General features: G+C 41.4%; 1 protein-coding gene across 3 annotated transcripts in view; it reads left to right on the forward strand.

The window, feature by feature from the left end:
• The first annotated feature begins 2,971 nt into the window (after positions 1-2,971).
• Positions 2,972-15,001, forward strand: part of CSGALNACT1 (chondroitin sulfate N-acetylgalactosaminyltransferase 1) — a 42,799-nt gene continuing 30,769 nt past the window's right edge. Inside the window, exons 1-2 of one of the 3 annotated variants that reach the window (XM_072334890.1) lie at positions 2,972-3,244; positions 5,416-5,484. The gene's annotated coding sequence lies outside the window, so the exon portion shown is untranslated. Of the gene's footprint in view, positions 3,245-4,699; positions 4,921-4,991; positions 5,041-5,415; positions 5,485-15,001 lie in introns of those variants that run through there. The other 2 variants (XM_072334888.1, XM_072334891.1) reach the window with 2 other exon arrangements.

Raw genomic sequence — 15,001 nt, forward strand, 5'->3', positions numbered from 1 at the left:
AACATCCTTATCTTTCAGCTTTATTGACTGATGCATTTTTTGCCTCATTCTCAGCTGCTTTATAATGTCTGCAGATCCTCTTGCTATTCTGGTGCAGGTGAACAAGTGTTCTTGTGGTAGGCTGCCACAGATTTTAAGTTCGGGGGAAATGTAGAATCTCTGGTGTCATCTTTGGGTTAAGAATGGAGTTGTCTGAGGGCTGGGAATTTGACTTCTCTCCCTCACTTCCCGCTGCTGTTAATTCCTCCTACACCAAAGCCACTGCTAGCGTTGTGTGAGGAACCGCCCGTGCTTTTTGGGTCTGAATCCTACGTTGGTTTCACTCTGTGGCCTCAGTGTTTGCCTGTGCTTGTGGAAGAGAACCTGTATATAAACTGCAGCCTTTGGGGAGAGGTGTGCTTGCAAAGGCTCTGCTCTCTGAAGGAGAAAGCTGATGTTAGCCTGACATGGAACTGTCATCTCATGCCCTGCTCTGATTTCCTGCTGCTATGTTAACAAATGCTGTTTTGTAGCTCTGAGAAATTATCACAGGATTGTCTTGTTGAAAGCAATTGACCCTGTCAGTTTATCAGTATCCAACAGTGTGTGCAAGATCCTGTTCTTTGACCCTTCTCTCAGCTCTCTTGCCATATGCTCATCAGCTGCAATTTGAAGGAGCACTAAATATGTAATTAATGCACCATTCAGAGGTGACAGAGCCACAGCAGAAAGTCTGTTGTTGCTCATGAAACGGATGCAGAACACTTCCTCATCTTTCTTTCCTACCTCTACTATCCAACCTACAGGCTGCTGTAGGATGGCATTTTGCTTTTTTGGGCTCAAAACACATCAGTGTATATTGTGTCTCTTCATTAACTGCCCAGGGAGGGGCTGATGGGGTTGAGTGGTCCTGGCTTGCTCTTGTGCTACTTGTGAGGCCAGGATTAGGATGCCACAAGAGGCACCAGGAGGAGAGTGGGTATCAGAAGCTGCTTTTGAAGAAAGATGGGTGTGCGAGGAGTCCCCTGTTAAATACCTGCTGCAGAACTACACTCAGGTACCAGCTAGGCAGAAATCATGGCTTTGGATGAGTTTCATAAGGAGTCTTAAAAGCAGAATGTAGCTATTTTTTGATTCAGGAGAATTTAGAGTGTTGGATTTAGTGATATCAGAGTAAGGAACAACACTTTTCTTGTGTAAGAGGAAAGGGAGCGCTGTTTTTTTGGAGAATCATAGAATCACAGTAATTATTGTGATAATTTCTTGTGGCTAGAAATCAGCATTTGTTAGCGCGGCAGGACGGAGTCAGAAGAGGGCATGGAATAGTGACAGTTCCGAAAATACCACATCATAAGAAGACTTGCATTTGAAGTTGCTGGGAGCAGACGCTATTGATTTTAGCTGATCAGGTTAATGGGTTCCATCTCTAGAGGTCCCTACTAAGCCCTCTGATTTGGGGCTGTTACTTTGCTGAACTGGAACCACTGATGTGCCAGTGGCTGGCTGTACTCATCTTCTATTTCAAGCCTGTAGATAGTGGCAGGGCTGGGCTAGTCCTGTCGGGTTGAGACCCGTTTCTTCCTCCCCACCTGGAGTGGCTCTCCCAAGTTCTCATACAGACTGTGCTGTTTGGATGAGAACAATGCAGGGCACGCTGAAGGTCTCAATATCTTAGCCATCTGACTGGAAGTGTGTGCAGCCTCCTTCCTGCAGGAATATGAGACCCAGCTGGAATGCCTACATAAGCCTTATTTATCAGGAAGGGGCTTTGTGATCTGCTGTAGCAGGAAACAGACAGTGCTGACCTTGAAGCAAGTTAGTCATCTGATGCTGTGAAGGTTGGTGTTGTTTGGGAAGATCGTCCTGTTTCTTGAAGGTGTCAGTGGCGAAGATGAAACGTGGGGGATTCAGTCAGTGCTGCTGATGCAGACAGTGCAGGGACAGGCTTACATGGTATGCAAAGGCAGTATTGCAGACCTTGAGTGAAGCGCATCAAGCTGTCTGCGCTACAGCTGAGACTCTTAATGCAGCTGTGTCCCTTCAGTCAATACAGAATGTTCAGAAGGTGTTCAGGTGGCTCTGAACAGTGGCAGAAGGCTTTGTATTGTCTTACTTCACTTCTGGAATTTCTTCCTTAGTATAATCCCAGCAGATGGTTATCCATTCTTTTCTGGCTTACCTGGTAATTACTGTCCTGCATGTCTTCTTTAGGCCTATAGAGATCAAGGCTGGTTTTGGCATGGGTGAACACAGAATCTGCTCTCCTTTCTAAAGTCGTTGTATCAATACAGAAAAGATCTGACAAGCATACAATTCCATAGTATTTTGAGTGAGGCCTTGGAGAAGGGGATTTTTGAGATACTAAATGTGGTCTGCGCGGAATTTGTGTAGGAGGTTGTGTAGAAGGCGTTTTGGTGTCCATTGGCTTTGTGCAGAGCAGTTTCCTACAGCTAAGAGCTGTCTAGGCTGCCAGGCACTGAGAACGTGAGGCTTGAGACCAAGTGTTTTATCTTACATTTGGTGATGAAAGATAGCAGATTAAACTGCTGAATGATGAACCAGAAAGAGGAACAAAAGGAGACTAGGAATCCACGAGTGGAACTGGATGGGACTGTTGGGATCCAGTGCAGCTCTCTGTAGGCTGGTATCTGTTAATGACAGATGGCAATGTCAGTACAAATATATGTTTTTCAGCAGATCTGGTGGCTTCTCCTGAGATGAAGGTGTCTGGTTCTGGGGCTGTCTGTAGTCTTTAGAATTGAATCCAAGTTTGGCTTTTGAAATGCTAGAGTTGGCCATGGTCCACTTCATTTCTGTAATAGCTGAAAGCAGTTCTTGTTAATTGGCCCAATTTTATCTGAATGATAATAATTTAAGCTGCAGAGGACATCAGGAGGGCATCTGGTTTAGCCATGTGCTCACAGCGCAAATAACTGCACTTTTACAGTCCCAAGATGAACAACAACAAAAAAAAAAATCCATTTCAGACAAAGCAAATGGGATCAGTTTCCCTCAGCCTGCAGTATGACAGCACTGAGCTGTGTGCAGTCTGTATTTATAGTGGGGAAGGTTTAGTCAGTCTTAAGAGTGGGTGTAATTATTATGAGAGATGTTGGAACACTCGTCTAGCTGTTAGCTTTGGGATGTGGAACCAGACTTGGTTCTCTTCCCTGCGACATGGACAGGATTATTAATCACCGCACTCACAGTGCTGAAGATACGCTCACATGACTCAAGTGACACTACGGCTGGAGCTTGGCAAGTGGTAAGTTGTCCGGGTGGGGTGTGAGCAGAACGTAGCAGCATGCTGGCTGCGTCTCTGCTGCACAAAAGGGACTTTGCATTCAGTTAGCAGGGACAAGGCTTAGAAAATGGCATCTTTCATATGTAAATTGATTGTACTGTATCCAAAAAAATGTGTTGTGCTCCTTATGAAAACACTTCTTAAGGGAGGATTTCATTTTAACCTGAAAGTAGCTGAAACAGATGGATAGACTCTTCCTGTAGAAGACATATTAGTAAAGAAATAACATAAGGCGGATTTATCTCCTGGACATACTTCCTTTTCTCCTGCTGCCTTTCCCTCATGTTCAGGCTCTTCATATCTGTGGCAATTCTGAAAGATCTAGAAATAATAATAATGAAAATCTATCCAGCCATATGTTTGTACTGCTTTTAAATCTGCTTTTAATCTGCAGTCGTGCTGAAAAGCCTGTTCCTTGGTTTGTATTTGGAATGGGGTCTTTGACCTGTTCTTCTTCTGCTCCTTGCAGGTTTTCTGCACGCATTTCACAGGTGGGCACGGCCTTGTTGCTTGGCATGGTATTCACCTCAGTGTGTTGGTGTCTGTAACCTTCTTTCAATTGAGAAGTCATCCTAGTTTCCCTTTATAGTTAGAGAAGCCCAGAAGGTGGTTCAGCTGATCAGATGAAGACAGTCTGGAGTAGGTCAACCTGTGCTCTGAATGCCTTTGCTTAGATCTGCATTGATTGTGGAAGAAGGGATGCAGGGTGGTTTTCTCATATGCTGAGGTTTGTGTAGCAGATCCTTGTATGTCCTGATGGCTGTGGCTCTGTTCACCTCTAGCCAGGTTGCCCAGTTCCCATGCTGTCCTCACAGTAAATACACTGCCTCAGTCTCTTATGTCTTCTGTCATGTAGTGATCATTCCCAGGAGGGGCGATCAGTTCCCCTCTGGTAGCCACAGCTCTGCAGTACACACAGAGGTAATCAGCAGCACGACTACTGATTTCTTTGAGTCAGCAAACACTGCTTGGACTACAGCATCCCGATGGAATCGCACCAAGGTTGTCTCTGTCAGTACCATCTTTCAAAACTGCTTTCTAACAGCACACTGAACGGTGTAAGCAGAGAACAGAGTTCTAGCCAGCAATCTGTCATCAGTAGCATCCTGCTCTTAAGCTGGGCTGATGGTCGTTGCTTTAAGTATGCCTGCATTTCCCCCCAAGAACATGACATTCTGGTAGGTGAATGCAGGTATGTGCCTAATTACCCTTATTGTGCAGCAAAACCAGTTGAACAGCATGTTTATAGAAACTGTCCTTAAGAGCGATTGCCTCTTGAAGGAGTGTAGCTCATATAAGAGGAGTGGGACTGTCTCCAGCCAGCCCTGGGAGACGATGCTGAGAGCATATTGAAAAGCTGTCTTCAGCAGAAGCTTGCCAGTTTAACAACTCCGCTCACTGTTCCTATTGCACAGTGGGCTCTTTGACGCAACAGAAAGAGCTGCTTTGCTTTTTTTTTTTTTTCCGCTTCCTCTTAAATCTGCCTGGCCAATTTAAACCTTGTGGATATTTCTTCCCCCTTGGGGAAAGCTTATGTGAGGATTTGCTTTTTTAACAGTTCATTCTGTGAAACCTTTTTTTTTTTAATTGTTTGCTGTTGTAAAATGTTGGAGCTGAACGCAGGGCTTTCTTTGCAGGTCAGTGGATGAACTCTTGACCAAAGCATTTAACATTTGAGTGTAGCTTTAGGAAGCGCTGTCCTGCTGCAGGAAAAAGTGAGGTTGTATCATCTGAGCCCATGTGTGCTTACTACAGGGGTAGGAGTCTTTTCAGGTCTTTTGTGGCTGAGTTCTGTCACAAATTTGCCATCTTTATTCTGTAGACAAATATACCAAAATAATATTTTACTGAAAATAGTAAGGTCACATCGCAGTTATGTCTATATGATTTAATTATTGATTCTCCTTCAAAATGTAATAAACCTTACTGGGAGTTTCAAATATTAAGTTCTTTGCTCTTTTATTTTGAAAGGATTTTTATTATTATTATTATTTTGTGGTGGTGGTGATTTATTGAGTTATTTTTTTCTTTCGAACTTATTTTCAGCATGCTTTACTGGGCAGCGTGCTGCCCCCTGAGCACGTGCTGTTTGCAGGGAAGATGGTTACTTGCTATGTTGTATTTCTTCTTAGATCCCTCTTGAGAGAACTAAGAAAGGATGTAGGTATGGTGTTGCTGTCTCTCTTCGGGCTGTGTTTGAGGTAAGGTGGTCCTCTTTCCCTAACTGAAATTAGAGTATGAAACAGTAGCAATATTTCTTTCACGTGTAATTGCTAAATTTAGCCTGTTTCTGATTATTTTTCTTGTTGATATAATATGAATATTTGTCACTAAGTGGTTTATTGTCTGCGATGCTTACAACCCTGTATTATTTCATCAATACTAATTATATGCACGTCTGTGTTTTTTATTAGCTAGTGTACTCTAGATTAATGATGTATCATTCTGGTAATTGCTTTGGTTTTTTTCTCTAATATTACCCCATTAAGTCTGTAAGTGAGTGGGTTTCTTTCCCTGGGCAGGCAATTGTTACACGAACTTCACTAAACTGAGTTAGGAATGATTTCCAATGTGAATCACTTTCCTTGTAAGTTGATGACTTTTATGGTAATGTTTAACTTAAGCAGAATTGTTTTCAAATGTGCAGTGCACCATTAGTGTATTCTTTTTTAACAGTACTTTAATAAAAAAAAAAAAATCAGAAAAATGTTGATTCCTATCATGTTTATTTCCTTGTCTACCTAATGCTGCCTGTTATGAGGAGTTTGTCACTCTATGATGTTAAATTGCTCTTACGGTCAATTCAGCTGAAAGGTGTCACTGCAACGCTGGCCATTTGCAGCAGCACTGAAAATGGGATTTGTATGGAACGCTGCTGTTTGTGACTTCTCATTAGTGTCTGGGGAGTTGGAAAATGCTACCTCTTGTTTCTTTTCAAGCCATTTAGGATGCTGCCATTCAGGGACAGTTAATTTTTCTTCTTCCTTTTTCTGCAGGATGGGTACAATTCTTATGATTCATTGCATTTAAATCAATTTGCTTGAATCTTTGTGGCATCTCTTAAAAGGGAAAGTATATTTTAAGGCAGACAATACTATACTGCAGATACAGGAAACCTTTTTCATTTAGAAAATCATTCTAAATCTTGTTTGGCTTTTCACATCTCTGAAACTTTTGTTGTTTGAATTCTAAATAGTGTTGGCTCCACTTTGGAGATCTGCCCCAGTGGTCTGTTGGAAGGTTTTTCACGTAGCACAGGGCAGGGAATCATAAATAAGGGGTAGAGTTATAGAACCACAGTGAACTATTTTGAATCTTGGATTAATAACACTTCAAGCATTTATAATTTTCTCAAATGAATAAATTCATTCCAAGGTGGTTTTGAAACCCATTGAAGCTCAACTTTATTCAATCAGCATCACACCAGATATTAGCATTTTCTGACATCTGTTTTTGGGAGTTACAAATCCTTTCAGTGTGAACACACAACTTAGATCTGGAACGCATTTTCTACTATTATAAAGCTTATTTGCTGCAACTGAAGCTATTTCAAATTGACTTTGCCTTAAAAACCGTAAAATGAAGTGATGCAGTAAAATAATACTGTATTATATAGCACATTTTCTGAAGCCATTGTCAACGAATTGGATAGCATCTGTGATTTTTATCTGTATGTACTGGGCATTGCTTTGCCAGAAGGTGTTTGTGGGGAAGGAGGGGAGCTGATGTCTTGCTGTGTTTCTTGGGATCTTTGGAGCTGGAGCATATGCTGTGGTATCTTACTGAATTGCATGCTTTTTGCTTATGAGTAGTCATCAGAAGATAGGTGTTCCTCTTGACGTGTGGTGCCAGCACTTGCCTAGGCAGTGTAGCAGAGCTTGCAACTTAGTCTGTTTCCCCTGAGCACCTTCATCTGGGCGCTTGTTCTGTTACCCTAGTGACCTGGTCTGGCATTTTCTCTTGGAGGAAGCAGAACCATCTCTACTGGCAGAGTGGTCAGAGGGAAACATCATGCAAAGAGATGAAGGGAAATGGAGAAACACTCAGCTCTGAGAAATGTTACAGGTAGAGGTACGTGAGACAGGGCTGTTGAACAGAAAGTAGCACAGAGCTATGTGTTGCTGTTTAATTAAACTTGTGGAGCACAAACTAAACAGTTTAAGGACCAGTGAATAGGTGGAAATGGATCTGTTGCACATGTGGTAAGTTAGCTTTCCCTTTATCAGGGTGTAAACACTGATGGAAGACTATCTTGTGTGCGTTTTGGACTGGCTGTGTGAATGCAGCCTTTGTGAGGGCCTCTCAGCACTGTTACAATATTACTAATAACGAGTCATGTCTGAAGTCATGTCTTGGTCTGAAGAGAGGCCTTTGGCAGAATGCCATGCTGCTGGAGGGCCTGCCTGAACTCCGGTGGTTTTGCTTATTCATACAGTTGAGTGAGACCCTTTCATTGCAACTTGATTGCATTTAGGCTCAAGAATAAAAACTGAGATTAAAGAATACCATACCCTGAACGTTTCCGCAGCCTCTAGGGAGCTTAAAGAACTCGGTGACAGTTGTCAGCATCTGCTTCAAGAAATACCACAAGCATGTTTATCAAGCTGAAAAAAAATGTATTTGCTGTGCTGTATCTCAGCTGCAAAAAAAGCATTAAAAGTTAGATCATTAGGAGCAGGTTTCTGCTCTTATTGGTTCACTGAGTACTCATTCAGGCTACAGCTATAGGTAGTAATTGCCAAGGGATTCATTAGGAAATAGACACAACAACCAGTTACTGTGCTTGGAATTCTTAATTGTGATATTCGTCATATGGATGCCTGCTGTGAATTTTCTAGTGACTGATGGATATGAGGAAAAAAATCAATCATGAAGTTTAGCAGATTGGTTTTGCTTTTTCCCCAGGAGTAAATATTCGGAGCCTTTGCTCTGAAGGGCCAGAAATACAGTCACTTCAAACTGCACGCTAATTACATGGGCTGGAAAAGAGGATTGTGGACTGTTTGCATCAACTTCATAGACAACCCAGGCCACATAGTTCCTTTCCTTTACTACAACTTATGGAATAAATGAATTTGCAGTTCTGGAAAATTGTTGGTCTTACCTTTCTACATTCCTTATACTGAAAGCAATAGCTTCTCTTTTCTTTCTTCTTTGTAGTCACTAGCACAGTTTCTTGGTTTTAAAACAGTTGTTTGGATTCTGTTTTCTGATTCACCATCAACAGGTTTATGTATTTAAGCTGAATTGTAATAGGCTAACTTGGTTCCATGCCAAGCCATGAAAGTCAATGAGGTGAATGTTCATGAGAGCATTGTACATCATTAGCGTTGTACATTGTACAAGCAGCATTAAACATGGTGTAGATCTTTGACTTGCCTTAAACTCTGACGTTTTCTGCAAGAGCCACAGAAGATGTCTAGCCATTCAGCCAGCTTAGTTGGTGGGCTGCTCCCAGCTCAAGAGAAGGCCTTATGGAAGTGGTGGTAGGAAAGTAGTAGAAACAACTGAACTGCATGGGAAAACTTGAGCATCCAAGTAAGCTCCTTTATACTAGTGATGTCTGTGAGCTAGGCAAGAAGATAAGGTGGGGACGGGGGAGACAGTAGGTAAAAGTTTTCATCTTTGTTAGGAAGTAGATAGAGAGAGCTTTCATTTTCAACAGATGAAGTGGGCTTCCTTCTTTTTAGGTGAGTAGTCGTAGTCTTCATGTTGACTTGATAAAGGTAGATATAAACCAGCTATTTGGGTGCGGGCGTCACCCTGCTATTCATAAATAAAAGAATAGCAGAGGACTGTTAGAGATGTTATGGAAGTGAAATCCTTGAGGAGAAAGGAATTTTTTCCTTTTTCCTCTCCACCATGTGACTGAAAGTGGTCCTGTGAATTACTGGCAAGATGATGTGGAACAATATGCACTCCAGCAACCTTGGAACAGTGTGTGAAGACTCCTGGGAATTTTTTCTACTGGAAAGGGTTGAGGCAGCAATTGGCTTCTGGCTTGCTATTTCTGAGAGAAGTTTTTTCAAAGTTAAATCTATAAATAGTTGTCAGTTCTTCAACTGAATAATCCTGTTCTCTTTCTCTCCAGGGTGAGAAACCGAGTCTACATTTCCAAAGCCAAAGGCCTGCCTCCAGATATCGGTGTTAATCTTTTTGTAACATTGCTCAGATTTTGAGGGAATGCTCTTATCGTTTTGTTGTGTGTAGTGGGATGATTTAACGGAGCCTATGTGGAAGGCCACTGGCATCTGATTAAATACTGAAAGGGCTCCTGACCACATGCACTAATGCAGGTATCTTCTGTGGCTTTTGCATTACTCAGCCCAACCCCAGCTCTGGTAGTCGCTGGTTTGTGATCCACTCTCATAGTTAGCTGAGATGCAAATGGTGAAAGGTAAGATACTGCATCTCCTATACTGCCATTTCTGCTACAGACTGCTGCTTTCACCACATCTGGGAGTATGTAATACAAAGCGTTCAGTCCTGAAGGTATGATTTTTAGTCTTTACTTTACCCACAGTATGCATTTTTCTCTGTGAACCCTTTATTGGAAGAGATAGATGTGGAAGTGCTGGCCATGGTGATCATAACTTAAGTAGTTTTACAGGTGCCAGAAATTGATGTTCATCAATCAGTGTTGGAACAAAGGGTCTTCTAGTTATGAAGGATGCATTATTAGTGTTTTAGTTTTGACCCTTTATTATAGTAGTTACTCAGTCCCTGCAAGGGCTGTTAGGATTTAACTCATTCAGTTCAGACAATGTTATCCTTCTCTCGGAATATGCCTTTCTGTATCCTGCAACTCATGTTTGCATTAACATTTACAGTGAACACATAGGTACTGAATCCTTCACAGTGGGAAGCTTTGAGCTGTATGGATTTGGAAAAGAGAAGTTTTACTCTGGCACATGAAACAGTCTTCCCTGTGTGTGCTTTTAATGTGGAGCCCATACATAAGAAAACCACTGCTTTTCAGTTAGAGTGGTCTGGAAGTAGAAGTAACAGTTTTGAAGCACTCTTTTTACAGGGAACTTTTTTGTGTGTGTGTGAGAAAGTGAAGCCTCTTGTGCTCAGGGAAGAGATTTTGAATTAACTTTGGAAAGCATGTGGAAAGCTATTGGCAGGATATGCAATAGTGTGTATTGTGGAACGCATTGCCCTTTTCTCTCATCAGTTTGCTATTTAAAAAAAAAATAAATCTAAGAAATTTATAGAAAAGGAGAATATTGCCTCAAATCACAGCAAACTGAAATGTAGTGAAATAGATTTTAGGCTGCATTTATTATCAAAGTGGTGGTTACTAGCTCAGAAACTGATGTAGAGACGAGGGACAGAAAGCAGCCTAAAGAATGGGTCACTTATCTTCCAGCTCACAGAACCACGTAAGGCGAGTTCTGAGAAAATGCACTGATGGGATCCTGAAGTTTTCTCATGCTTAAATGAGCCAAATATTTAGATTTATGAATGAATTAATGAGCTATTCCACAAATATCCCAGCTTTCTCTGAGATTTGTTCAGGAAATGAAAAGCACTTATGTAATGTTGAAGGAATGAAAGGAAAACTTCACAGCATTAGGGAAGGGAAAATAATGCTTCACTCTAAAACGCTCAGGAACCAACTTTCCCAAGAAACTGGTTTGTTACAGATGTCAAGTGCGTGGAGAACTGTGTTTTGAGAGCACATCTTAGCATCTCTTGTAAGTATTATAAAGAGTTAGTAGCCCTGATTTTTTTAAGATATGTACAGTTGTCCAAATATGATTTTTACTTTTTCTCCCTTGATTTTAGATGTGTCTTTTGCCATATGTGACAGGTAGAGGATGCTGAAGAAGGGTGCTGTAATAACTTGTTTGCCAGCAATTCCAAGGATTGGTGCATGTGCCAGAGCTGTAGGAGATGCCATAATATGCCTTTTGCAGGAAATATGGGGGAGGCAGATGTACTAAAAGCACAGATGTGGTGTGGTTTTTTTGGTTAGCACAGGTCGGCAAGTGAGGTGTGCCCAAGGAAAATGTGGGCTTTTTTTGGTTAGAGATCTAAGGGTATGTAAGAGATTTTTCCAGTTGCTGTAGGACTGTGATTTTCTTACTCTCTATCTGTTTTGTTTCCTTGGGATGGTGAAAATAAGTTCATCTGGTAGTAAAGCTGTTTATTTTTATTTTCTAAGATTGTTGTCCATTTCTTCTGTTCTGGTTAGAATCTTATTGGCTGTGAAGTACTAGAAGATTTACAGCTTCAGGCTCTAGGTCAAAGAAACTTCACTGTCCATTGCTAAAGAAACTTGTAAACCTGTTAAACATTAACACCAAAAGATGCACAAAATTCTAAAGTGAAATTAGGAATAAAGATCTAGCAAATTCCATTTAATGTCTTCCCTAGGATGGCAGCCTTGTAAGACCTTTTTCTAAAGGCTTTGCTGTTGTAACCCTTCGCTATTTTGAAGTCATCTTTGATTCTTAGCTCCTACCCCTGATACCAAGTATTTTTCACTTATTTACTGCAGCAATGCGATATGACTTGCAGGCAGGTCTACTGTGTAAATATTTTGCAAACACCTTGGTTGGTTAGGACTTTGTTGCTACTCTGTAGCTACACGGTCAGTTGAAATGGGCAGGCTATTCAATGTCTTTTCCACTCCAGAAGTACTTGAATCAGAGAGCAATTCTCTCTCTCTCTCTTTCTCTCTCTCTCTATTTATTTATTTATTTATTTTTTCTGAGATCCAAGCTGTGTGTGTCAGTCTGCAGCAGTTGAGCATCTTTCTTAAGAAGTCTTTGGCATTTTGTGCCATTTTGTGCTTCTGCAGTTTGCAGAGTGGCTGGTGGTACTGTCTTGTTGTCTTTTCTGATATGATTCTAAAGTGATCGGTTAGATCTGGAAAAGGGGATGAATGAGTAACAGGACTGTATTTATATAAGAAGTTATGGAGTTGTAAAGCTGTGGGATCCTGCACTGTAGTTGAGATTTCTCTGATCGCTTGCTTTAGAGAGATGCTGGTACTTAGACAGCAAACAGAGTCCATTTCTTTAGTTTCCCTTGGAAGTTTCATCCTGGAGTTAAAATCTTTCCATTGGAAGTTTGATATCGTACATTTCCATAGAAGTATTTCAGCTTTCATAAAACAACAAGGGAATCCTTTGAGTTGGAAGGGACACTTAAAGATTGTGTAGTCTAATTCCTCTACTATGATCAGGGACACCTACAGCTTGATCAGGTTGCTCAGAGCCCTGTCCAGCCTGACCTGGAATGTCCCCAAGGATGGGTCATCCACCACTTCTCTGGGCAACCCATTCCTCCAGTGCCTCACCACCATTACTGTAAACTTCCTTATATCCAACCTAGATCTCCCCTCTTTTAGTTTGAAGCCATTTCCCCTTGGTCTGTCCATGCAGACCCTGCTAAAGAGTCTGTCCCCTTCTTTCTTTTCACCCCTCTTTACATATTGAAAGGCCACTGCCAGGGCTCTCTGGAAATTAGAGGTAAGGAGAAATTTATCACAGAGTCCTTGCATGCAATCTAATAATTGTTTTGATTGACTAGTGTATTCTTCTCCAGACAAGCAGAGAGGGAGTAGGTGAGTGTCTGGGGAACTTTAGATGTATGGCACTTTCTTTTTACGGGGAGAACTAGTTTGGTCCTTTTCCATGCTGAATGCTTGAGTGACCCTTGCTTTTGAGAGAGGTCCAGGTCCAAAGTGACCAAAGGAAGAGAAGAGGAAGGAGTGAATGGATCTGAGTGGTTGGGTGGTTTGTTGTTGTTGTTGTTGTTTCCTGCTGAACACTGTTATTTAGATGAACATAGCTGCATTCTGTGTTCTGGCCCATGGGCCAGAATGTCTGCTGGTGGCAGTGATTTTCATGTTGGTGTAGCTGTACCTTATCAGCTGAGCATAAAGCCTTCCAGGAGGGCCACTGCAAACTGCCCTCCTCAGTAGGACTGCCCTGCTCTTTTTTGTCAGAATTCTGCTTCCACCTTTGTTCTGCCTCAATTAAAAACCCTGTGAATTTGAGGAATTGGAGCTAATTTGTGACTGTAGGTCCTGTTACCTGAGTCTGTGCCACCACTGAATTAATTTGTGACAATGTGAAGAAATGCTTGTTATTTGAATCTGTTATATGAGTAGTTTGAGAAAAAGAGGTCTATACCAACATGAAAGCTTAATTTCTTTTCTTGCTGCAGCTCTCATAGGCAACTCTGGTGTTGGCACTTTTTCCTCCCTTTGTATCTGGAATAAGTAGATTTTCCATTAGAAAAAGTTGATAGTGTAGTCAGCAGGGAAGGAAAATAACCTCCCCTCTAGAGGATTCCAGTATTTCACATTGAGATTTTGGTGAAGTTTTATACAACATTTTAATAATGATACTAACTTGCACACTACAAGGGTCTGATTTAGACTGTCAAGTTCCACATGTCTTTAAGCTCAGCGTCTAGCTGAAGTTATGTGACTGGATTTCCATTATTGTCTGTGAAGAGAGAGAATCCACAGGGTGATTTTATCTTAAGTATGTGTGCACTTGGCTGTACAGTTTCAACACATAATTGCAGTGGGTGTTGTCATTATTGATTTTGCTACAGTTGGAAATATGAAGCAGACAGTGCTGTCTTCCAGAGCCGTTTACAGGCACTTTTACCCTGGAAGAGAGACTGGAACCTGCACATAATAACCCAGAAAGTACAGGAGTGTTTTGGAAAGTCTCTAGCATGTTCTGCTTTAGTTACTTCAGTGCAGTGAGTGAGCTTTTGCTCTTTAAGACATTCTTTTGCATTTAGTCTTGTAGAGCTTGTTTCAAGAGCAGGATTATTTCCAAAACTAGGGCTCTAGTGTAATCTTGTTGTTTAGAGCACATTTATAGCATTATTTCTGTCACATGGGGCAATTCCCTTTGAGTTATGCCTTTTTTTTCTAGTTGTCTTTGTTTTCCTCAGGTCTGTTTTCCCCACTGCATCATGTTGGTGATCCAGATTAAAGTGAACTGTGTACTTAGTCTCTTCAAGAGTGCATTTCAGTTTAGAGGGGAAGAATTTCTAATTTGTGGCGGTATTTCAGTTCAGAAAGCAGCTAAGACATTGGTACTTACCCGTAGAGAAAGTTTATTGTAATTATTGGTGGGAAAACTAGCTGATGTTTCCGATGTGGCACTTAAGTTGAAGCTACAGCGAGCCTGTGTTTGAATCCACGTACTCCACAGTTAGAGTTGGATGTTAGCCATTCTCCCAAACTAGAACTGCTGTGAAGCTTTCATGTAATGCAGAAGTCCCAGGATAGCTATCTTAAGTATGTTGTTCAGTTGATACAAGTGATAACATGGGTGAAAAGCTTTAGTCTTTTCCAGTGCAAAATTCTTCTAAGTTTAGGCTGAGTTGTGACTTGATGTGTGCAAGGTGTGTCTCAGTTACTGACTGAAAGCTGCACCTAACTACATCCATGAGAAAGCAAGCATTGTATCAGGGAAAGCTTCTGGTTCATTCAACTGAACAAAAGTGCTGTGAACAAGTTTGAGAACCATCTTGTTCCAGAGTGTCCCTGCTGCTGCTTCTGTCAGTGATGGAATCTTATAGCCTTTCTCATTACATTTTAGTTGTCTCTTTCAGCTATTTCGGGGTCTCCTGGTGGTAGTAGGATTTAGACTGCATTGTGGTTAAAGGTTGTGTTCTCTTTTTCACTGTGTGTCAGTTGGTGTTATAACTGTAGCAAGATTGCTTCTATGTACAGAG

Source organism: Excalfactoria chinensis, chromosome 4, assembly GCF_039878825.1.
Source record: "Excalfactoria chinensis isolate bCotChi1 chromosome 4, bCotChi1.hap2, whole genome shotgun sequence".
NCBI lineage: Eukaryota > Metazoa > Chordata > Aves > Galliformes > Phasianidae > Excalfactoria > Excalfactoria chinensis.